General features: G+C 39.9%; 1 long non-coding RNA gene across 1 annotated transcript; it reads right to left on the bottom strand.

Moving 5' to 3' along the window:
* Nucleotides 1–22974: 22974 nt before the first annotated feature.
* LOC147820827 (uncharacterized) lies at nucleotides 22975–24127 on the bottom strand. The gene is made up of 2 exons (XR_015448136.1): nucleotides 24054–24127; nucleotides 22975–23313 (listed from the first exon to the last, which is right to left on the bottom strand). It is a non-coding gene; the product is annotated as an uncharacterized LOC147820827 (long non-coding RNA).
* Between the last annotated feature and the right edge of the window lie 1939 nt (nucleotides 24128–26066).

Here is a 26066-nt window from a genome sequence, read left to right as displayed (position 1 = left end):
AAAGTTAAACACTTTCAACATACAATGGCAGAAGATAAACATTCTCATTCCAAAAGGTACAAATAGGGGGATAGAAACAAATGGGATCGAAGAGAGTCCAAAATCCAACAGGGCGAACATTATATCCCCTAGTTCCGCATCCAGCATCCAGTGCAATCTGTGGCAAGATGTGAACTCCAAAGGACTTGTGTGGCTCCACCCCTACAGCGCCACCAGTAGTTGTAGCTCTCATGGTTTCTTCCTTGGGCTAGCTTTGCTCACTCCTTCCTTAGGTGATGATCCATATTCCTGGCTTCTCCAACTTTCTGATGTCTCCACTGCAACTTTGGCTTCACACTCACAGCTTCACACATTGCCCTATCAGGGTCACACGCCCTGGCCTCCCAGGCCTTCTTCTGAAATCTGGGCTGAAGTCTTCCTGACCCCCCACCTCTTGCATTCTGCATGCATCTAAAACCAGCATCAAGTGGAAGACGCCAAAGTCTGCCACCAGGTGGAGCAGTAGCCATACGTTCTTCTCTCTTGGCTGCAGGGATCCAGTGACTGGATTGGTGAACACTACAAACCAAAACCTGAGGAACAACTTCCCTAAGTGGCCACCTTTCTGGAACATGGTGCTCTGGCATTCTCCTCTGCAAGCAAAACCTTGAGGCTGCAAAGGCTGGAGTCCTGCTGGTTCCTGTGATGCCCTCCGGCCATTTCTTTTGTTATCCTATTGCTTCTCAGCAACCAAATTCTGCTTTGCTCTATCTTTGAAGTCAGCAACTTTATTGGAGCACTGTTTCTAGCCAAACTCAAAACATTTTAAATCATTCTGCTGGGCCGTTTTCTTTTGAATTTCAATATATATCTGGGCTAAAAGCCCCGCAAAGTATCCATGCCACACCCTCGACATTATACGACCTTGAAATTCCTTCCACCAGATTAATTGGTCCACCACACTTAAGCTCAGTCTTAGGCTAAGTTTCTAGATATGAGCAAAATGCAGATAAACTTTCTGCCAAAGCATAATACACATGATCTGGAGTCCAACAGCCAATACAGTCCTTCTTCCCAAAAGAAACTTCCTGGTCTTATCTGCAACATTTTTATCAGCATTCTGTTGATCTGAGTTCTGACCAGAATCTCTCAGATTCAGCTTACAGAATCCCAGGGCTGCTTCTTCAGTCAACATCTGCAACTCTTCCCAAACTCTTTCTGTAAACCAGTTCTAAAAGCTCCTGAATTACATGGCCAGGTAATATCACAGCAATGACCCCATGTCTGGTTCCAAACTCTTAGTTACTTTTCTTGTTCCTAAGACAAACTCCCAGGCATTCAAAGTTAAAGGAGGAAAGGTTATGTCAGCCCACAATTTGTAGTTTTTAGTCTGTAGCTGGCTGGCTCCGAGGCAGTGTGGCAATGCAGAGGGGCATCACAAAGGAGAAACAGTCCATGACATAAGAGGCAGAAGGCAGTGAGCAGCAAGCAGCCACCCTGCCTTTCCCTTAATCCAAGTATCCCATCCCCTAGACTGAGCCAGCTCCAAAAAGCCTCACATCTGATAGCATGAGGCTTTGGGGTGACATCTAGATACAAGTCGTAACAGTTTTCAAGGTCTATCCATGTTGTGGAATATATCAACACTTCAATCTCCTTCTTGGCTGAATACAAATTCATGGTATTGTACATATTTATGAGATACCATGTGATATTTCAATGTATGTTTACCTTGAATAATGTTCAAATCACATTAAGTATATCCAACACTCAAATCCTAGAATATTTATCATTTCTTTGTGTTAAAATATTGAAAATTCTTTTCTCTCTCTTTTAATATGCCATATATTATAGTTATCTACAGTCACTCTACTGTGCTATAGAACACTAAATTGTATTTTGCCAATATCTAATGTAGTGCTTAGTGACAATCCTCTCCTTGTACCTACAACCAACTATGATACCCGTCCCTGATTATGACTATGCTACTATGGACTTCTGTGAGATCAAAATTTTAGATTCCAATGAAATAGTGCAGCACTGGTCTTTCTACATCAGGTTTACTTTACTTCACATAACGTCTTCCAGGTCTGTCCATATTTTAACAAAGGATAGGAAGTCTCCTTTTGATGACCAAATAGGATTTCGATGTATATATGTACCACACGCTATTTGGTCATCAGTTCACGGACACTCAGGTGGAGAATATTTTGAAAAGTAAATTAGAAAATAAAAATTTTCTTATAATTATACCAGCAAAATTTGACATTATAACTAATGTTATAGGTACAGTAGTACTTTGGTTCATGAATGCTTCTGTTTGTGAACAGTTTGGTTTGCAAACAGAAGCATTTGGTAAGATTTTGGTACTTAGAAGTATATCTCCTTTATTTATATTGAGGACTAAAAATTGGATTTATAAATGTGTGAGTATTAAATTTTAAAAGTCATTACAACCTTTTCCATATGAGTATACTATTTCACACTCCACTTGTAATCCAGAAAATTTCATGAATATACATTCTTTCCAGTATTTGATATGGAAAGTATTAATTTTTATCAATTATATAAGTACAAAATAATATTGCACTTTGGTTTCTATCCATAAATTATAAATTTCTAACCTGTTGAAATCACAGTGTACATAAGATGTAAGAATAAAAAAACACGATGGGTGTTTAAATTTTTTAAAAATGAGAGTAAAAGACACATTGCCATTAATTACTCTCAAATATATTCACCCTCACTTTGAGCACACTCATTCCATTTTTCTTTCTACTTTCTGAAGTCGTTCTGGAAGTCTTTTGAAAGTTTCTTTGCAAAGTATGATAAAAATAGAGTGAATGGGCTGCCCAGCCCTATTCCATGAAAAGGCAGATTTGCAAAAACATTACAGTGTGTCTCCATTGACCTTGTTTACCAGATCTGACACCACGTGACTTCTAAATCTTCCCCATAGTTGAAATGACCATGAAGGGTAAATGTGTTGAATGGATTCAGGACATTGCAGCAACCATGACATAGAGCTTAAGACATATAGCTAAAGATAGCTAAAATCTTTTAGTGTAATACATTTTTAAAATTTAAACATTCACCATATATTTCAAACCACATATATGACCCATATGTGTTTTTTTAATCTATGAAATGGTTTCTCATATCCCTTATTTATTTTGTTACTAGAAAATATTTGTATTACTTAGGTCTAGGAATTGATATAATTAGAAAAAGTTATTGTTTGAAAGTTTGTATGAAATGAACTTGAGACCTCAAGTTTGTTCATATATTTTTCTCAAATTTTACTCATCATACAAAAGGAAACAATGGAGTACTACAGAAAAACACATACCTTATACTTATCTTTTACAACCAGAATAGATAAGTGAAGAGAATAGTATCACAGATTTTTCTTTTTTCTATTAAAAAAGAGATCAGAAGCACACATTAGAAATTTCACTGCTGTTTTTCTTCTTTGTAGAGGCGCAACACGTGTTTCCAGGTCGCTAATCGCCTACCAAACATCGCATTACCTCAAAACTGACAGGAAGACGCCGAATCAGCCCGCTGCAGACAGGCAGGTCTGCTCATGCCCTGCTGAGGTCCTGAGTCGCGTGGAAGACGTGGAATCAGCCTGCTGCTGACAGGCAGGTCTGCGCATGCCCTGCACAGGTCCCGAGTCATGCAGAAGACACCAAATCAGCCCGCGCCCCGGCAACAATCCACTGGACGCCCCAACGCCCCGCTCCTCTGTTCAGCCACCTGGTTCCACACTACAAAGATGCAGAGGACACCAGACCACCAGACCACGGTACTGAGTCCCACTGCTCCCGGCTCAGAGGTAGGGGCTTCTGAGCTGCCGTCCCACTGCTCCTGGTCCAGAGGAAGGGACTTCCTGGTCACCATCCCTCCCACTGCTCCCAACCCAGAGGAAAGGGCTTTTGGGCCATCTTCTGTCCCACTGCTCCTGGTCCAGAGGAAGGGGCTTCTGGGCCACCATCGCTCCCACTGCTCCTGGCCCAGAGGTACGGGCTTCGAGCTGCCATCCCACTGCTCCTGGACCAGAGGAAGGGGCTTCCCAGCCACCACCCCTCCCACTGCTTCCAGCCCACATGAAAGGGCTTTTGGGCCACCATCCCTACCTCTGCCCCTGGCCCCTGTCCCACCTCTCCCAGCTCAGAGCAGGTAATCCGTACAGGCTCCAACAGCACCCTCCCCCAGTTGAAATGAGTAAACACATAAATAAGTCTCAAAACCAGACTTCCAGATCACCTACAGCAACCCCAAAGGGAAATGAGATGGAACACTCTGATACTCAACCACCTGGACCCACTGAACTGCCAACAAAAGGGGATCTGGAAAAAATGAAATCAGAAATAATTTCTCAGATAACAGGAGAAATTGTGCCCCTAGTGCAAGACATGAATAATAAATCTAGAGAGGAGCTGAGGAACATGATGGAATCCCAACATAGGAAACAAATGGAATCCATAAAACAGATGCAAATAGATTTCCAGGACATGAAAAACTCCATTGAAAGTCTACACAGCAGAATGAGATAATGTGAGGACAGAATTTCAGATACAGAAGATAAGATTCCAATTATTGACCAGGAAAAGAAAAACTGCTTTAAAATTGTAAGGGACCATGACAAATCAATCCAGCAGCTGCTAGATGATGCAAAGAAGAATAACATTAGACTGATTGGAGTCAATGAAGAAACAGGAGAGAATGCAGATGACATAAAAAATCTCTTCACAGAAATAATGGCAGAAAACTTCCCAAGCAGGGGGAAAGAACTTGACATACAGATAAGTGAGGCATATAGGACTCCAACAAGCCATGATTTTAAAAAATCTACACATAGGCATATAATTGTTAAGATTCCAGAAACTCAACAGAAGAACAAAGTTCTACAAGCAGTTAGAGAAAAGAAACAAATCACATACAAAGGAAAGCCAGTCAGAATCACAGCAGACTTCTCAACACAAACCATCAAGGCAAGAAGAGCTTGGAGTGACATATTCCAAGCCCTAAAAGAAAACAGCCTCCAACCCAGATTGATGTACCCTGCAAAACTATCTTTCAAAATGGATGGAGAAATAAGATACTTTCATGACAAAGAGCACCTTAGGAACTTAGGAAGCAAAGCAGAATGAACCCATCTAGCATGACAAGAAATTAAATGTAAAGGGGGAGAACCCAACAAAAAGAAAAAGTCATGACAATGACAAGTCAATACGTTTCAGTTATAACCATCAATGTTAATGGTCTCAATTCATCAATCAAAAGAAATAGACTGGCAGAATGGGTCAAGAAGCAAAATCCAACAATATGCTGCATACAAGAAACACACTTAATTCAAAAGGAAACTCATAGACTGAAAGTTAAAGGGTGGAAAACAATACTCCATGTGACGGGAACCCGAAAAAAAGCAGGAGTAGCTATCCTCTTTGCAGATCAAGTAGATTTCAAACCAACACTGATGAAGAGAGGGAAAGAAGGATACTACATCCTTGTAAAGGGAAGAATCCAAGAGGAAGAGATGACAATCATAAATATCTATGCACCAAACACTAGTGCACCCAACTGTATAAAACAAATATTAGCAGATATGAAAAGTCATACATGCAATAATACAATTGTAGTGGGGGACCTCAACACCCCACTGTCACAAATAGATAGATCAACTAGATAAAAAATAAGTAATGAAATACTAGAACTCAATCGAACCCTTGAACAAATAAACTTAACATGTTTACAGAGTCTTCCACCCCACAAAATCAGAATACATATTCTTCTCAGCTGCACATGGGTCATTCTGCAAAATAGACCACATACTCACACATAGAACATGTTTAAGTAAGTGCAAAGGAATTGAAGTTATCCCCTGTATATTATCAGACCATAGTGCGATGAAATTGGAGATCCATAGCAAAAGAAACTCAAAAAATTGCATAAACACGTGGAAATTGAACAACACACTTCTGAATAACCAATGGGTCACAGAGGAAATTAAAGAAGAAATCAGACAGTTCCTTCAATTAAATGACAACCACAGTACAACATATCGGAATCTATGGGACACAATGAAAGCAGTCTTATGAGGGAAATTCATAGCAGTGAATATGCATATTAGGAAAACAGAGTGAGCCCAATTAAACAACCTGATGCTGAACCTCAAGCTTCTAGAAAAAGAAGAGCAGTTCAAACTCAAAGCTCATACAAGGGAGGGAATTATGAAGATCCGAGGAGAAATCAATGCAATGGAGACTAAGAGAACGATACAAAAATATCAATGAAGCCAAGAGTTGGTTCTTCGAAAGAATCAACAAAATTGACAAACCCTTAGCCAACCTTGTCAGAAAAAGGAAAGAAAAGGCCCAAATCCATGCAATTAGGAATGAAAAGGGTGAAATTACAACAGACCCAGCAGAAATCCAGAAGATCCTCAATACCTACTTCCAGAACCTATACGCCAATAAGATGGACAACACAGAAGAAATGGACAGATTCCTAGATATATATGAATTACCAAAGTTGAATGAAGAAGACCTAAAAATTCTGAACAACCCAATATCAACCAATGAAATTGAAAATGTAATTAAAAACTTATCGACTAAGAAAATCCCGGGCCCTGTTGGCTTCACTGCTGAATTCTACAAGACATTTAGAGAGGAACTGCTGCCACTACTGTTTAAACTCTATAATGAAATTGAAAGGGAAGCAATACTCCTAAATTCATTCCTGGAAGCAAGCATCACCTTGATCTCCAAAGGAGAGAAAGACCCAACCTAAAAAGAGAACTATAGGCCAATCTCACTAATGAACATAGATGCAAAAATCCTTAATAAGATAATGGCAAACAGAATGCAGAAGATCATCAAGAAGATCATACACCCTGATTAAGTGGGATTCATCCCAGGGATGCAGGGATGGTTCAACATATGCAAATCAATCAATGTAATACACTATATCAATAGAGCCAAGGACAAAAAACATATGATTATCTCCATAGATGCACAAAAAGCATTTGACAAAATCCAACATGCATTTATGATAAAAACCCTACAAAAAATTGGAATAGTTGGTCTCTACTTCAAACTGATAGAAACCATCTATGAAAAATCAACAGCCAATATCATACTAAATGGTCAAAAACTGAAATCCTTCACACTAAAAGTAGGAACAAGACAAGGATGTCCACTATCACCACTCTTGTTCAATATAGTTCTGGAAACATTAGCCATGGCAATTAGACAACAGAAACAAATAAAAGGAATAAAGATAGGAAATGAAGAAGTCAAATTGTCATTATTTGCAGATGACATGATACTCTATATAGAAGACCCCAAGAACTCCACCAAAAGTCTTCTAGACTTAATAACCAAATTCAGTCAAGTAGCTGCTTACAAGGTCAACACACAAAAATCAATAGCTTTCCTCTACACAAATGACAGACTCACTGAGAGAGAAATAGGGCAAATAATTCCTTTCACAATAGCATCCAAAAAACTGAAATACCTAGGAATCAACCTAACGAAAGAAATCAAAGACCTTGTCTCTGAAAACTATGGCACTCTGAAAAGAGAGATTGAAGATGACATCAGAAAATGGACAGACATGCCCTGCTCCTGGGTAGGAATGATTAATATAGTGAAAATGGCCATACTTCCAAAACTGCTATATAGATTTAATGCAATTCCAATTGAGATCCCAGCAGCATACTTCATGGACCTTGAGAAAACAATCCAAAAATTCATTGGGAACAAGAAGAGACCCAGAATAGCAAAAGCAATTCTAGGTAACAGAGACATGGCAGGGAGTATCACAATCCCCAACCTGCAACTCTACTGCAAAGCTACTGTGATAAGAACAGCATGGTACTGGCAAAGAAACAGACCTGAGGACAAGTGGAACAGATTAGAAGGTGCAGAAACAACACCAGACACACTCAGCCATCTTATCTTCAACAAAGGAGCCAAACACCCTCACTGGAGGAAAGATAGCCTCTTTAATAAATGGTGCTAGAAAAATTGGTCTTCAACTTGCCAAAGATGAAAACTAGACCTATATCTCTCACCATGCTCTAAACTAAAATCGAAATGGATTAAAGATCTAAATATTAAAATAGAAACTCTGAACCAGTTGGAACAGAGGTTAGGTAGAACCCTTGAAGACATCGGTGTAGGAAAAGATTTTATGAACAAAACCTCAGTTGCCCGTGAACTAGCACAAACAATCAATAAGTGGGATCTCTTCTTATTAAAAGGCTTCTGCACAGCAAGAGAAACCACCAGCAGTGTGAAGAGACAACCCACAATGTGGGAAAAAATCTTCACCTGCTCTTCCTCAGACAAAGGTCTACTATCTTGAATCTATAAAGAACTTAAAAAGATCAGACCTCCCGAATTTAAAGACCCAATCCGAAAATGGGCATCTGAAATGAACAGACATTTCTCAGACAAAGAAGTAGAAATAGCAAATAAATACATGAAAAAATGTTCAACATCACTGGTCATTCGAGAGACGCAAATGAAAACAACGCTGAGATTCCACTTCACTCCAGAAAGAATGGCTGCTATCATGAAATCAACCAATAACACATGCTGGCAGGGCTGTGGGGAAAGAGGAACCCTGCTCCACTGTTGGTGGGAGTGCAGACTGGTGCAAGCACTGTGGAAATCCGTATGGAGATACCTCAAAGAACTAGGACTGGAAGTCCCATTTGACCCTGCTATTCCACTGCTGGGGATATTCCCCAAAGAATTAAAAGAATCATACCACAGTGATATATGTACACCCATGTTCATAGCAGCACAGTTTGTAATAGCTAAAACTTGGAAACAGCCCAAATGCCCATCAACTGGAGACTGGATAAAGAAAATGTGGTTTTTTAATAAAATAGAGTACTACTCAGCCATAAAAAATGAGAAATTAGAGACATTTATAGCTAAGTGGATGCACATTGAGGCGATACTCTTAAGTGAAATAAATAGGATACACATGTGTAAATACCAAATAGTTTCTCTGGTGTGAGAAACTGAAAGTGTAAATAAGGACTAAATGTATAATAGGTAATGTGAAATAGGAAGAAAAGGGGCAAAGGAGAAGGAAGTGGGAGGACTAGGGGAAAGGATAGAAGGGAATGGGATTAATATGAGAAAATGGAAAAATAGGAACAAAATCTTTGTAAATAGGGAGGACTGGAGGGGTTGAAGGGAGGGCTGGGGAAGGGTGAAAAATAAGAACCAAGAGAGACTATGTAAAGGTGCAAATTTCCAATGATGAATGTCATTATATTGTATACCTAAAATGTACCAATGATTAGAATAAATAATCAATAATGCAAAATAGGAAGAAAAGGTCCAAAGGGGTAGGGGTAGTGGGAGGGGCAGGGGAAAGGCAAGAAGGGAAAGGCAAAATGATGAGAAATGGAAAAAATGGAAATAAAGTCTTTGTAAATAGGGAAGGGTGGAGGGGGTGAAGGGAGGGCTAGAAAAAAAAAAACTGACAGGGAGCAGTAGAGTCCACAGCCCTGCTCACGCTGCGCTGGACAGGAAATCGCCACCTTGGCAGGAGAGGTCTGGACAGGAAGAAGAAACTGCAGGGTCTCTACTGACCGCACCAGAAACCAGACAAAGTGGCTTACACAGAAAGGATTCGAGCAAACGTGCAGAAACACACTTCACATGCTACAACGGCGGGATAGCTTCAGTCCGTTTCCAGCAGACACATCTACTCACTGGCACCAGAAAAAGAGGTACACCAATGCAGAAAGCATTTTTGCCTTCATAGCACTCACAATTAATGAGCACACAACATATAATACTTTGATCTTTAAGTGGGTGATCATGGAAGTTCCAAGAACGTATCCACCAGGTTAGCCTGAGTATTCAGCTATAAAAAGATTTTCTTGAAAATAGCACTCAAAAGCACTTTTAAAAATGGAGACTGCATCAGGATCAGCAAAGACAGTGTTACAAGGCCTGCAAATGTAGGACTGGGTATTGATTTCAAAGGAGCTTTCAGGTAAAGGTCATTGTCCTCCATTGCTTCCTCCAGCCAGAGCAAGGGTCATAGGGGATCCTGATATCCCACCCAGGCTGCAGGCTGAGGTGAGTGAAGGCCTAGATTAACACAGTTCTGCCTAACAAAAATCCCATTGAGGCTGAAGCACTGAAATTCAGAGCTATGTGAAAAAGAGCTGTGGATACACAAAGGCCTCAGGCAAAGCCAGCTGGAACACAGGGCTGGTGACAGTGGCCTCTTCCATGCTGCTGACAGCCACATCAGCACACACCTGCACAGGGGAGTGTCCGAGGGCAATGGCTGGCCCTAGGCTGGTGCCAGAGCAGCCTGACTGAGAAGCACCTGAGCCAGGTGTCCACACGGGGAGAATCAGTAGGGTTACTGAATACAGGACGGTGTTTCAGAAGAAACGGGGCACAAGGGTCAGGCCATGTCTGTGACCATCAATACTTTACATGCTTGAAGGGCACAGAGCAGCCAGTCTTCCCGAGATGCCCTCTTCTCCTGTCCTCAGCTGAGGTCTCTCTGAGCCTCAGGAGCTGGTGGGGTCCACAGTGATCCATTCATTACCCAGTGCTGAGATAGCTCTGGGAAGCTGGCACCTTAGATGATCTGCACAACAATGTCACCACTAAGCCACTGCTTAATTCCCGTACCCTTGCTTCCTTTTCTGCTCTGTGGTCCAGAAACATTTCTTTAAAAGCTGGAATATCCTTCAAGGTGAGTAGCAAGTCGAAGATGTCACCAGCCACTTCATCTTTATGGTGCTGAAGTGTCCTCCTGAAATCATGTTAATCCTGGGATCTGCTTCAGCAGCTGTTCCTCAATGTACTTTTCTACCAGAGAAATACACTGCACTTATGAAAGAAAAACTTCCAACCCTTCCCTCTCCCCAGCCATTGATAACCTCTACTCTACTTTGTGTTCTATGAACTTGACCATTCTAGCTAACTTGTAAAGTGGAAACACACAGTATTTATCCTTTGATATCTCACTTATTTCCCTTAATGTAAGGTTTTCAAGATTCACCCATGTTATCTCGTGTGTCAGGACTTCATTCTTTACAGTTGAATGGTATTCTATTTTATTGTATGTATTTATGGGGTACTGTGAGACATTCCAATACATGTATACATTGTGTAATATTCAAATCAGGGTAAGCATATCTATCACCCAGACACTAGAACCTTTATCATTTCCTTGTGTTAAAAATGTTCAAAATTCTTTCTTATCACCTTTTTGAAATATACCATGCATTATTGTTATTTATAGTCCAATAGGACATGAAAACATATTTCTCCAACCTCTAAGCTAATACTCAGTGAGCAACCTCTCCCATTCTGTGCTCCCTACACCCCTACCCAGCATATGAAAACCACTATACTATGGCTAATTTTTAACATTTTTAGATTCCAACTGTGAGGAGATCACACAGCATTGGTCTTTCTATACCTTGTTCATGAGGGCGTTGTCATCTAGGTCTATCCTGGTTGTCACACATGGTAGGACTTCTTTTTATAGCCAAATGATATTTCACTGGGCTCCTTTACCAGATTTTCTTCCTGACTGTCATTTATGGACATTTAGGTAGAGCATGATTTGGAAAGGAAAATAGGAAATAAAAACATATTTTTAGTTATATCAACCAAATATAACTTTTTCAGAAATTGTTATACTTATTAACTATTTTTTCATAAATATTTGTTTTAAAATTTCATCATGTTTTAAAATGTTTTATTATAATTTGAGTATATTGATACTATTCATTTCCTCACATATTTTCTTCATTCATCTTCAGAATTATACAATGTAATGTGTCTTGCAGTGCATTGGATTCAACAAGTGTAGGACTGGATGATTGAGCCTCACATTGAGGAATAAAAGCAGAGCAGAGGAAGCCACAGTGGTTTCCATTTATCTGCGCATGGCAGGGAAATTTTACACAACTTCTGTGTCCTTATATTGATTTTTCACATGTATTGTTACAGCATGTTCATTTGTAGGGACTGTTTTGTTTAATGCTATATAACAGATGGTAGCAAAAAGTGGGATAAACTAAGTCAAATATTGAAAAACATAGAAAAGTTCTTTCGTGTCATTTTCCATATGTATTGATAGGTGGTACAATCATCTGAACATCAGGAAGTAGAAGTAGTAGGATTGAAACAAAGGCTGTCCGACACTTAAAGACTATAAAACTAAGTTCCTTGGATGTGTACAATGATAACAGATAGACAGATAAATGGATGACAGACAGACATATAAGACCCATGGTGTGTGTGTGTGTGTGTGTGTGTGTGCGTGTACACAGGTGTGAATAACCACGTGTTCTTGTGTCGAGTCCTGGATGTTTGAACTCGGAGGAACTTTGACTGTTAGACTCCGTTTTCAGCTTGTGGCAGCTCTTCTTGCAGCTCATCTGTAAGGAACTCAGAGTGTTGAGATCTCTACCTTAAACTGTGAGGTGCCCTCAGCTGCCTTGACTTTGGTGTCTCCACTGTCGTGAGAAACAGCTCCCCTGAGTGTGCTACATCCAGAGAAGAGTCTTGAGCTGTAACCAAAATGTTATCTGACAGGAGTCACATTTGGCCAGCTAATTCTCACATTTTGGATGATAGAAATCAGGCATTTCTTTAAGGATTTGTGTTTTAGCTGGGAGGTTCTGAGGAGTAGTGAGAAACCTGTAGAGTAAAGTCCCTTTAAATGCCCTTCACCATTGGCACGTGTAACACTCAACAGGAGCCATGCACTGGTGACACTATGTGTAAACACCTGGCCTCTGTCCTTGCAGAGTCACAGCCAGGTGAAATCTGGACCAAGGGCGCTTCCTTACTGTAAGGAGCCATGACGATTCTAGGCATCTCCCGTTCCATGCTGAGCATACTCCAGCCTGCAGTGAGTTAGTGCTCCTGTAGACTCTCCAGCATGGCTGGTGACTGCTGCAGAGATTTTGAGTTTTTCCTCTTCCTCTTCTTTCTCATCTTCCTTTTCTTCCTCCTTCTCCATTTAGAAAGCCACATTTGTAGGCTGCCACCCGATTACTCAGCTAAGACAAGGAAGCTCTTTAAAATGTTCAGTTCACAAGATTTAGTCTGCCTTACTGATTACATGAACAGTTGAAAAAAGGTGAAAGAACTAGCCCCTGAGTGCACTGACAGTATGTCCTGAGCGACAAAGATGTGAACAATTGGACAAATAAAAGAGATGCATTGAGGAGTCAGGAAAATAGCAAGGAGAGAGGGCTTGGAGCTTATGGAGAGGGCAGAAGGTAAAAACTTAGGCAATGAGTGTTAAGAAAAAATAATGAACTTCACAGATTTAAAACCTCTTTGGAAAGAGTGTGACAGTAAGCCAACATATAAGATCGACCTGATTCATACCTCTATCCCAATTTTTGACAATATGTTGACCTCACCCCTCTCCAAACTTACTCTTATTATCTACATGAGGTGCTGTGAGTGTTGGAACTTGTTCTGTACTGGAAGGAGTATCAAGGGGAGCACATCAGTGTCGTTCAAGAAGTAAGTTTAGAATGCATGTTTGTGATCTTTACTTACATCTCGTAGTTTCTTAAAAGTGGTGATTGAGTACATTTTTTAAAATCAAGGAAACTAAAGTATGCATTCTTGAGAAAGGAGAAAAGTACTGAGGGTGTTGGTCTCTGAAACCAAAATCTCTCGTAGGAAAAAAGTACATCTACAAGTGGAGAAAAGAAGGCTTTAAAAAGGCAAAAACATGGGTCAAATTTGGAATCACTTGCATGAAAGAAGGAGGTAGAGGAAAAATTTCAGGCTCCCACAGGTCCACAGGCAGCCCAATGATGATAGCACCACTCTGAGAGCAGAAATTACTTTGCTCTGCTCACAGATGAAGACTCAGACCAGGCAGGAGATGTGGCCTGCTGCAGGGACACTCAGCTGGTTACAGACAGAACGGGGACCCCAGCTCAGGGCATTTTTAGGTCTCTCTTACTTCCATCCCCCTGGCACACTGTATGATGAAAGGGGAGATAGAAATGGGTTGAAGTAGAACAAATAGATCAAGCAGTCTTCAGATGCAAGGAAGCTGAAGGACAGGAAGTCCTTATTGTCTGAAATCAAGGGGAGAGCTTTGATTGACGGTTACAGAATCCACCAAATTCTCCAGCAGGCATCAGTTAACTGAAACTGAGTGCTAAGGTGGTAGGGCCTCTGAGTCACCAGAACTTCATTTACAAGGAGATGCTGGGACAGTGGATTTCCTATTTTCCAGAGTTCCTGTGAAGCCAGTTATGAATGAGTTTGCATTTCTGTTAGGAAACTGCTGGGGTAAACCAGCGTTTGGAACTTCCACTTCCTCTAGGTGGGGCAGCAGGAGTCCCTGTGATACAGGACTAGTGCACTCCTGGTACTGGAGGCCCAATCTGCTTTGCAGAACCCGCTGAGCCTGACCTCTTGAGTTTGCCTGCTTCTGGTCTTCTCAGGGATTGAATTTAATCTGGACACAACAAGTTTGGTGGGATCCAAATATGAACATGGGATGAATGTGATTTATTCGATGAAACTTATGACTTATACAATGATATAATGTATTAATTTATTTTTGCTTTTTTGGTACATAGTTTGATGTCCACATGGAAAAAGAACATGACAGGGAATGTCTGCTTTGAATTAGAACAGAATAAAATATCTTCTTCGTTTCCATATTTGTTCCGTGGTCCTTTCAAACATGTATGGCAGGGCTAGGGATTTAGCTCAGTGGTTCTGCCACCTGCCTTGCAAGTGCAAGGTCCCGAGTTCAATCCCTGATACCAAAACAAAACAAAACAAAAAACATGTGTGGCTTAGCAGTCATGACATCCTTCAGTTCTTCCTCAAGGGCCCTTTGGTCTGTACCCAGTGTCTTCCTTTCTTGGAGATGTTATTTTCACCCAAATAACATTACTGGGTTCTTGGAATAGAGATATTTCCTTTGAAGTGGCACAAGGTAAAAGATGATTTTCCTCAAACCTGATGAAGTAAATGCTCTAGAGGGAGGAGCCACTAGAGAATAGAGAATTGAGACTCAAGAATATTGTAAGAGAGAGAAATAATATATATTATATATATAATATATATAATATATAATATATATAATATATATAAATAATATGCTCTGCTAGTATATAAGATTTTTCCAATGTTTTCTATGGGAGTCCTTTCTTCTGAACACTGTCATGTAATTTTTCAGATCCAGAGACTCCAGAAAGATGTCTTATCAACAGCAGCAGAGCAAGCAGCCCTGGCAGCCACCTCCTGTGGTGATAACTCCAAAATGCCCTGAGCCCTGCCCACCCCCAAAGTGCCCTGAGCCCTACCCACCACCAAAGTGCCCTGAGTGCTACCCACCCAAGAGCAAGAAACAGCTTTGGGATTTATCAGAATCATGAAAAGATGAGGAAAATTGGCTCAACTCCTTCTGCAGCAGCACCTTCCTCTTTGTTTCAAATCTGTCATGTATCCTGTAATCCTTTATCCTGCCATCTGCCTGTGCTGATTCCTGGCAGCTAAGCAACTCTTTGCATGCTGTGGGGAGACGTGCTCAGCTCTATTTGAATCCCAGCCCTTAGGAAGGAAGAGCAGCAATCATCTCCTTGTCTCCATTAGATGATGACTTCCTTGTGTGACACCTGGGCAGGGATTCCTACCACCTGAGAAATTGTAACTTTTCTTTCACTACTGAATAAAGTACATTTTTGTTGATTGGATACATATTTTCTTTCTTTTAAAATCCTTGTAGCAATATATCATTCTGGTTGATTTCTTTGTTTAATATCCACTCCAGATTTCTTCCAATTAGTGTTGTTTGAATTTGAGGTCATACCAACAGTTAGGCCCATATTATTTCAAAATCATGATATTTTCTTTAGTTAATATTTGATTGTTTTCAGCAACAAATTAATTAACGCATTAGAATTTCAATCTCTCTGTCACAAGATTATAAATGCATATTTACAGCATGAACTTTACATAGTGCAAAATTGAATGAATAGATAATTTCCTTAGAATAATGCCTGGAATCTACTGAGCACTCTACTGAGCCTGTATATTAGCAGAAGATCTGCATTATTTGGATCAGCACCATTACCAGCATCCCTGCATTTGCTCCAGCAAGATGGCCTTCACGTAACTAGCATAACAAAAAAGATTTTTATTTTATTTTCCATTTTAGCCTATATTCATTTTTTTTTAAATGATATTTATTTATTTATTTATTTATTTATTTATTTATTTATGTTTTTGCAGTCCTAGGAATTGAACCGAGTTTTCCCACTGAGCTACACTCACAGTAATTTCAAAAATTGTTTTACCTTGAGGCAGGATCTCCCCAACTTGCGAAGTTTTTGTCAACCTGGTATCCTGCATCCCAGAATATTCTGCCACAGCATCCCAGAATCCTTGGACTCCAAGCTTGTAGTACCACACTCCGTTAGGAAAAAAAGATGTTTAAAATTTATTACTTTTTATTTTCTAATTAATCTCAGTTTTCTGTATGATAATGCAAATACAGATCTTTTGGAAATTGGAATATGTTGTGGAAAATTATATTGACCCTAAAAAATGTGTAAATAAGGATCAAAATGTATAATAGGTAATCTGAAGAAAAGAAGAAAAAGTCCAAAGGGAAAGGGGAAGTGGGAGGGGTAGGGCATGGGAAAGAAGGAAAAGGAATAAATGGGAGAAAAGAATGGAAGCAAAGTGTTTGTAAATAGGGAGGGGTGCAGTGTTGGAGGGAGGGCAGGGGAAAGGGGAAATATGAATCAAGATATATTAGGCCTTCCAGACCTCCATACCACTGCTCCACCGCTGAGGACCAGAACAACGCCCATCACCAAGGCGGTGAGCCTTGCCAGCACCAGTAGCAAACCCTTCCTCCCACCCCCGTTGAAATGAGAAGACAGGTAAACAAGTCTCAAAACCAGACTTGCAGATCACCGAAAATAACCGCAAAGGGAAATGAGATGGAACAATCTGATACTCAACCACCTGGACTCCCTGAACTGGCAACAAAAGAGGATCTGGAAAAAATGAAATCAGAAATAATTTCTAAGATAACAGCAGAGATTGTGCCCATAGCGTAAGACATGATTAATAAATCTAGAGAGGACACAGATTTTAAAAAATAGAGGAAGGGCCGGGGATTTAGCTCAGTGGTTCCAGCACCTGCCTCACAAGCGCAAGGTCCCGAGTTCAATCCCCGGTACCAAAACAAGCAAACAAACAAAAAAATAGAGGAGCTGAGGAACAGGATGGAATCCCAACATAGGAAACAAATGGAATCCATAAAACAGATGCAAACAGATTTCCAGGAGATCAAAAACTCCATTGAAATTTTACTCTGCAGAATGAGCCAATGTGAGGACAGAATTTCAGATATAGAAGATAAGATTCCAATTATTGACCAGGAAAAGAAAAATTTCTTTTAAATAGCAAGGGACTGTGAGAAATCAATCCAGCAGCTGCTAGACGATGCAAAGAAGAATAACATAAGACTGATTGGAGTCAAAGAAGAAACAGGAGAGAGTGCAGATGACATAAAAAAAAACTGTTCACAGAAGTAATGGCAGAAAACTTCTCAAGCAGGGGAAAAGAACTTGACATACAGATAAGTGAGGCATATAGGACTCCAACTAGCCATGATTTTAAAAAATCTACACATAGGCATATGATTGTTAAGATTCCAAAAACCCAACAGAAGAACAAAATTCTTAAAGCAGTTAGAGAAAAGAAACAAACCACATACAAAGGAAAGCCTATCAGAATCACTGCAGATGTCTCAACACAAACTCTCAAGGCAAGAAGAGCTTAGAGTGATGTATTTCAAGCCCTAAAGGAAAACAGCCCCCAATCCAGATTGATGTACCCTGCAAAACTATTTTTAAAAATTAATGGAGAAATAAGATTCTTTAATGACAAAGAGCACCTTAGGAACTTCATGAATACCAAACCAGCACTCCAAAAAATTTCAGACAATATCCTAGGAAAAGACAACAAGGATCACAACCCCAGGAAGCCAAGCCAAATGAATCCATTGGGCACAACAAGACATTAAATGCAAAGGGGGAGGATAAGTCAATATGTATTGGTTATAACCATCTATGTTAATAGTCTCAATTCACCAGTCAAAAAAAAAAGATGGGCAGAATGGGTCAAAAAGTAGGATCTAACAATATGCTGCATACAAGAAACACACTTAATTCAAAAAGAAACTCATAGACTGAAATTTAAAGGGTGGAAAACAATACTCCATGTGACAGGAACCAAAAAAAAAAAGAAGGAGTAGCTAGCCTCTTTGCAGATCAAGTGGAGTTCAAACCAACACTGATTAAGATGACAAAAAAGGACACTATATCCTTGTAAAGGGAACGGTCCAAAAGGAAGAGATGACAATCATAAATATATATGCACCAAACACTAGTGTGCCCAACTATATAAAACAAATACTAATGGACATGAAAAATCAAATAAGCACTAATACAACAGGAGTAGGGGACCTCAATACCCCACTGTCACAAATACATCAACTAGAACAAAAATAAGCAATGAAATACTAGAACTCAAACACTTGAACAAATGACCTTAACAGATGTTTACAGAGTGTTCCACCCCCACAAAATCAGAGTACACATTCTTTTTAGCTGCACACAGGTCATTCTCCAAAATAGACTACCTACTCACTCATGAAACATGTTTAAGTAAGTGCAAAGGAATTGAAGTTATCCCCTGTATATTATCAGACCATAGTGCAATGAAACTGGAGATCAATAGCAAAAGAAACTGCAAGAATTTCATAAACACATGGAAATTGAACAACACACTTCTGAAAAACCAATGGGTCACAAAGAAAATTAAAGAAGAAATCAGGCAGTTCCTTCAATTAAATGACAATGACAATACAACATATCAGAATCTATGGGACACAATGAAAGCAGTCTAACGGGGGAAATTCATAGCAGTGAATACTCATATTAGGAAAAAAGAGCGAGCCCAATTAAACAACCTGATACTGAACCCCAAGTTTTAGAAAAAGAAGAGCAGGACAAACCCAAAGCTCAAACAAGGGAGGAAATTATAAAGATCATAGCAGAAATCAATGTAATGGAGACTAAGAGAACGATACAAAAAATCAATGAAGCAAAGAGCTGGTTCTTCAAAAGAATAAACAAAATTGACAAATCCTTAGCCAACCTTGTCAGAAAAAGGAAAGAAAAGGCCCAAATCCTTGCAATTAGGAATGAAAAGGGGGAAATTACAATGGACCCAGCAGAAATCCAGAGGATCATCAATACCTACTTCCAGAACCTATACACCAATAAGATGGAAAACACAGAAGAAATGGACAGATTCCTAGATACATATGAATTACCAAAGTTGAATGAAGAAGACCTAAAAATTCTAAACAACCCAATATCAATGAAATTGAAAAAGTAATTAAAAACTTATCAACTAAGAAAAGTCCGGGTCCTGATGGCTTCACTGCTGGATTCTACAAGACATCTAGAGAGGAACTACTGCCACTGCTGTTTAAACTCTTCAATGAAATTGAAAGGGAAGCAATACTCCCAAATTCATTCCTGGAAGCAACCATCACCTTGGTCCCCGAAGCAGAGAAAAACCCAACCAAAACACAGAACTATAGGCCAATCTCACTAATGAACATAGATGCAAAAATCCTTAATAAGATACTGGCAAATAGAATGCAGAAGATCATCAAGAAGATCATACACCTGACCAAGTGGGATTCATCCCAGGGATGCAGGGATGGGTCAACGTACACAAATCAATCAATGTAATACACTATATAAGTAGAACCAAGGACAAAAACCATATGATCATCTCAATAGCTGCAGAAAAACCATTCAACAAAGTCCAACAATCATTCATGATAAAACACTACAAAAAATTGGAATAGACAGTCTCTGCCTCAATCAGATAAAAGCCATCTATGAAAATCCAAAAGCCAATATCATACTAAATGTTCAAAAACTGAAAACCTTCACACTAAAATCAGGAACAAGGATGCCCACTATCACCACTTCTGCTCAGTATACATTTAGAAACATAGGAAATGAAGAAGTCAATTTGTCATTATTTGCAGATGGCATGATACTCTATATAGAAGACCCCAAGAACTCCACCAAAAATCTTCTAGACTTAATACCCAAATTCTGCAAAGTAGCTGGATACAAGGTCAACACACAAAAATCAATAGTTTCCTCTACATGAACAACAGACTCACTGAGAGAGAAACAATTCCTTTCACAATAGCATCCAAAAAACTGACATACCTAGGAATCAACATAACACAAGAAATCAAAAACCTCTTCTCTGAAAACTATAGCACTCTGAAAAGAGAGATTGAAGACGATATCAGAAAATGGAAAGACATCCCTTGCTCCTGGGTAGGAAGAATCAACATAGTGAAAATGGTCATACTTCCAAAACTACTGTATATGGTCCGGGGATTTAGCTCAGTGGTTCCGGCGCCGGCCTCGCAAGCACAAGGTCCCGAGTTCGATCCCCGGGATGAAAAAACAACAAAACTACTGTATAGATTCAATGAACTCCCAATTGAAATCCCAGCAGCATACTTCACAGACCTTGAGAAAACAATCCAAAAATTCACTTGGAACAAGAAGATACCTAGAATAGCAAAAGCAATTCTAGGTAACAGTGACATGGCAGGGGTTATCACAATCCCCAACTTGAAACTACACTACAAAGCTAATGTGATAAAAACATCATGGTACTAGCAAAGAAACAGACCTGAGGAACAGAACAGAAAATGTAGAAACAACTCCAGACACACTCAGTCCCCTCATCTTTGACAAAGGAGCCAAACACACTGGCTGGAGGAAAGATAGCCTATTTACTAAATGGTGCTGAAAAAATTGGGTTTCAACATGCCAAAGATTAAAACTAGACATATCTCTCACCATGCACTAAACTAAAATCAAAATGGATTAAACATCTAAATATTGAAACAGAAACGCTGAACTGGCTGGAACAGATGTTAGGTAGAACTCTTGAAGACATTGGTGTTGGAAAAGATTTTATGAACAAAACCTCAGTTGTCCATGACCTAGCACAAACAATCAACAAGTGGTATCTCTTCTTATTAAAAATCTTCTGCACAGCAAGAGAAATCACCAACAGTGTGAAGAAACAACCCCCAAGGTGGGAAAAAATTTTCACCTGGTGTTCCTCAGACAAAGTTTTACTATCTAGAATCTATAAGGAATTTAAAAAAATCAGACCTCCCACTGGGGATTTACCTCAGTCGTTCCTGCGCCTGCCTCAAAAGCATAAGGTCCCGAGTTCAATCCTCGGTAGCAAAAAAAAAAAGAAAAAAAAAAAGAAACAAAACAAAAATATCAGACCTCCCAAATTTAAAGACCCAATCCAAAAGTGGACATCTGAAATGAACAGACATTTCTCAGACAAAGAAGTAGAAATAGCAAATAAACATATGAAAAAATTTTCAACATCAGTGGTCATTCGAGAGATGCAAATGAAAACAAGGCTGAGATTCCACCTCACCCCCAGAAAGAATGGCTGCTATCATGAAATCAACCAATAATAAATGCTGGTGGGGCTGTGGGGAAAGAGGAACACAGCTCCACTGCTGGAGGGAGTGTAGACTGGTGCAACCACTGTGGAAGTCAGTATGGAGATACCTCAAAGAACTAGGACTGGAAGTCCCATTTGACCCAGTTACTCCCCTGCTGGGTACCTTCCCCAAAGAATTAAAGGAATCATACCACAGTGATATATGTGCACCCATGTTTATAGGAGCACAATTTGTAATAGCTAAAACTTGGAAACAGACCAAATGCCCATCAACCCATCAACTGGAGACTGTATAAAGAAAATGTGTTTTTTTTAATAAAATGGAGTACTACTCAGCCATAAAAAATGACAAACTAGAAATATTTATAGCTAAATGGATGCACATTGAGGCAATACTCTTAAGTGAAATAAATAGGACATACATGTGTAAATACTGAGTAGTTTCTCTAGTGGTGTATATAAGGACTAAAAGGTAGAATAGATAATGTGAAATAGGAAGAAAAGGGGCAAAGGGGAAGGGGAATTGGGAGGGGTAGGGGAAAGAAAAGCAGGGAATGGAATTAATATGAGAAAATGAAAAAATGGAAACAAAGTCTTTGTAAAAAGGGAGGGATGGAGGGGTTGAAGGGAGGGCAGGGGAAGGGGGAAAAAATAAGAACCAAGAGAGATTATGTAGAGGTGCAAATTTCCAATGATGTATGTCATTATATTGTATACCTAAAATACACCAATAAAATTAAATTTTTTAAAAAACAAAAAATTCTACATTTTACTAAAAGAAAAACCTCCACATATTGAGTACCAATCAGATTTCAAACATTGGGTCAACCAAATGCTGTACAGTAATTCAATTTTACATCAGTGACAACATTGTGATGTAAATTTCAAACTCTGCTGTAGAGAGATTGAAATTCTGAGAACTTAAGTAAGCGTGCTGCTCAAAACATTTAAACACTAAGGAAAACAGCATGGGTTTGAAATGATATAGGAATAATCACTAATATGACCCAAAATTTAGACAAAACTAAATATAACACCCTGATCTAGGGATCAAAAGATAGAAATAACCCCAAATTATGTGATATAATTAGTAAAGCAGGTTCTAAAGAAAATATGTATCCTGTCATCAAAAAAACACTTTATTCAGGAACTGAAAGAAAAGACAAATTTCCCAGCTGGCAGGGATCCCTGCCCAGGTGACAGATGGGGAAGCCGTCATCTGATGGAGACAAGAAGACAGTTGCTGCTGTTCCTTCAAAGAGCTGAGGTGTCGACACAGCTAGGACTTCCCCGTACAGCATTCAAAGGTTGTCTCGCTGCCAGGAATCATCACAGGCAGATGGCAGGATAAAGGATGAAGTAGGTTGTTCTGTTGATATGATGGGCTTTGAGGAGAAGATGCAGGTGCTGCCGCAGAAGGAGCTGAGCCATTATCTTTTGGTGATCTGAGGACCCCCAAAGCTGTTACTTGCGCTTGGGTGGGCAGGGCTCAGGGCACTTTGGGGGTGGGCAGGGCTCCTGGCACTTTGGGGGTGGGCAGGGCTCAGGGCACTTTGGGGGTGGGCAGGGCTCCTGGCACGTTGGGGGTGGGCAGGGCTCAGGGCACTTTGGGGGTGGGCAGGGCACAGGGCACTTTGGAGTGATGACCACAGGAGGTGGCTGGCAGGGCTGCTTGCACTGCTGCTGTTGATAAGACATCTTTCTGGAGTCTGGGGATCTGAAAGAAATCATATGGCAGTGTTCAGCAGAAGGGACTCCCACAGAGAAAGAAGCAAAAGGTATGTAATATCAGGACAGATTCTCTCTCCAAGAGTATTATTTAGTCTCTCAACTACATTTTTAGTAATTGATGCCTTCTCCCTTCCACTTCAGCAACTCTTTTCATCAGCTTTGGGAAAAAAGAATTGTTTTTTTGTTTTTTTGTTTTTTTGTTTGTTTCAGGCCACATTTCAACAGAAAGTATTTCTTTCTCAAAAACCCAGTGATATTATTTGGAAGACTGTAACATCTTCAAGAAATCCAGTCAAAAGGCCAGAAGTATTAGGCATCTCACAAGAAATTACAGTTATCATTATGTCCTGTGACGTCCCAGTATGCTGACTAGGAAACAGTACAAACACCTATTCAGGAAGATTTCCAAGGTCTCACAACTGCTTAAGCCACACACCTTACAAAAAGACATCAAAAAGATATAGAAACAAGAAAAAACATTTTCTTCTGTGCTGTTGTTTAAATAAAAGATTTCTTATTATCTTGTTTTTCCTTGTGGACACCATATATCCACCAAACAGAAGGAAAAATAAGCTCTTATTTCTCCAGTGTACTTGAGTCCTAAGTTTCCATCAACTAAGTAACATCCAACATATGATCAGAGTTTGAATCAACAAAACTCGCTGTCTCCAAATTAAATTCAACACCTGAAAAGACAAAAAAACAAACTCAAGAAATCAGACATACCAGGTTCTCCAAAGCAGATGCAGACTCTGGTAGCAGGAGTGTGATAGTCCTCGAGAGGCATCAATGGACCTCTTTATAGGGCTTGCTGCCCCACCCAAGGGGAAGTGGAACTGCCTAGCACTGGGCTGGCCCCAAAATTTCCTAACCAGAATGCAAATCCTGGCTTGACAGGGACTCTGCAAAATAGGAAATAACCTCTTTCAGTGCTTGTGGCTCTGAGGACCCGCCTTAGGACTCAGTTTCGTTTAACTGATGGCTGAAGAGGATTTGGTGAATTCTGTAACTCGTGTTCAAAGGCTCTCTTTCTTTATTGAGGACACTAACCCCTTCCTGTCTTACAGCTCCCTTGAATGTTAGCACTGATCTGCCTATTCGTTTCACTTTATCCACACACTGTGTTGTAGTACATAAACCCATTTCCATCTGTCCTCTCCTCAGACAGTTTGCCAGTGTGATAAAAAGAGAGACCCACCTCCATTTGAGTCTTTCTCTCAATGGAGAAAGCCAATACCTGATTCTCGCAGGGGGTGCTGACTTCATTGGGCTATTTCTTGATCCTGTTCAAGCCTGAAATTTTCTTCTCCATTTTTGTATGTCACTCATAGAACCTCAGATTTAACTTACATTCTTTGTCTCTTTGAAGCTGTCTTTTCACTCTTCCATGTTTTTCTCCTTGAGGATAAGTCCTTGTGCTTTAAAAATGTACGTAACCCCACATAAAGGAATGAGGAGAAGTTAACAAAACTCTCAAGCCAAGTCCCAGTTTGAGAATCAGGAACTTCTCCAAAAGGCAACCCCTGAGGTTCTTGAACGTATAGGCCAGCACTCCTGGCACATGCCCTCACCCCCTTTGTTTGCACCAAAGTCTGATCCACATTCCCTGACTCTGGAACTGGATTCCTGGTCCCTCCGCCTCCTCCTCAGCCTACTTCCTTCATCTCAAGGCTCCTTGGAAGGATCACTGATGACTTTATGTTGAAAATTCTCTACCTAAGGGTGTTTTCAATTAGAGACACAGGAATACTCCCAACAGAGATTAACAGGGCCAATTTTCACGTGCTGTGTTTCTCCAAAGGGAGAACACCCATGCTCGGAATGTGGGGTTGAGGTTTTAATAAAGCCTGCATCTCTGTGGCTGCTTCAGACTCATCAGGACTCCATGTCTTGGCATTTTAGGTCCCCAAGCCCATCCTCTGGGGCAAGTTCTCCTCGCTGTTCTCCAGTATGCTGTACTACTTCTGCCCTCCCAGAATTACTCCCTGTTAACCTCTTCCTACTTCTTCAGCTTTCGAAGGAAACATACACATTTGGACTCCTGACCTAACTCTGAAAAATCCAGTCCCTGAATAACCTTTTTATCTAGTCATTCAAAGGACTCATATATCTGATTTTGTAATTAATATATTTAAATACTGATCTTGTGATTACAGAGAAGCCAGGAATACATTTTTTAAAAAATTTAGGCAACTGTATTCATAATTTGGTCATTGTTAACTACCATAAATGGAAAAGCCCTCATTTGAGCCATAATTTCTTGGTGATCATTGTTGATGATTATTGTGGCTGTTAGCATTGTCCCTAGTGATCAGTGATCATGTTATTCAAAGAGACTTATTGCCACCTATTCTTTGCCCTGCTTTTTTTGTATATTCTGGCAGTGTGGCTGAGTGGGTAAGAGTTCTGAGGTCACCGTGAGATTTTCACTCACAGAGGTTGAACCCCAAAAGTCTCCTGAGTCTTCCTTTTTTTCTCTTGATTTAAAACATGAGATGTAGCTTATTTCACCTTCTCCCTTCCAGATGCTTGGTCCTGTCTCCCCCTGCAGGCTCTTCTCTGGCCAGGACTGCCTCCAGGGTGGTTCCTCAACATCTTAGTTTACTCCATTCTTACTTTCCTTCAGAGTGGTTACTTGAAGTCTTTTTTAAGTAATTTGAATAATTTTACTTTTTATACTTGTATTAAGGAAAAATTTTATATATTCATTTAATACATATGCAGGCATTAATATATACT

This window comes from Heterocephalus glaber, unplaced genomic scaffold (genome assembly GCF_053883595.1).
Source record: "Heterocephalus glaber isolate CG9 unplaced genomic scaffold, H.glaber_assembly_v1.0 deba00001795, whole genome shotgun sequence".
In the NCBI taxonomy this organism is placed as follows: domain Eukaryota; kingdom Metazoa; phylum Chordata; class Mammalia; order Rodentia; family Bathyergidae; genus Heterocephalus; species Heterocephalus glaber.
This window is presented reverse-complemented; position numbering and strand designations above follow the sequence as displayed.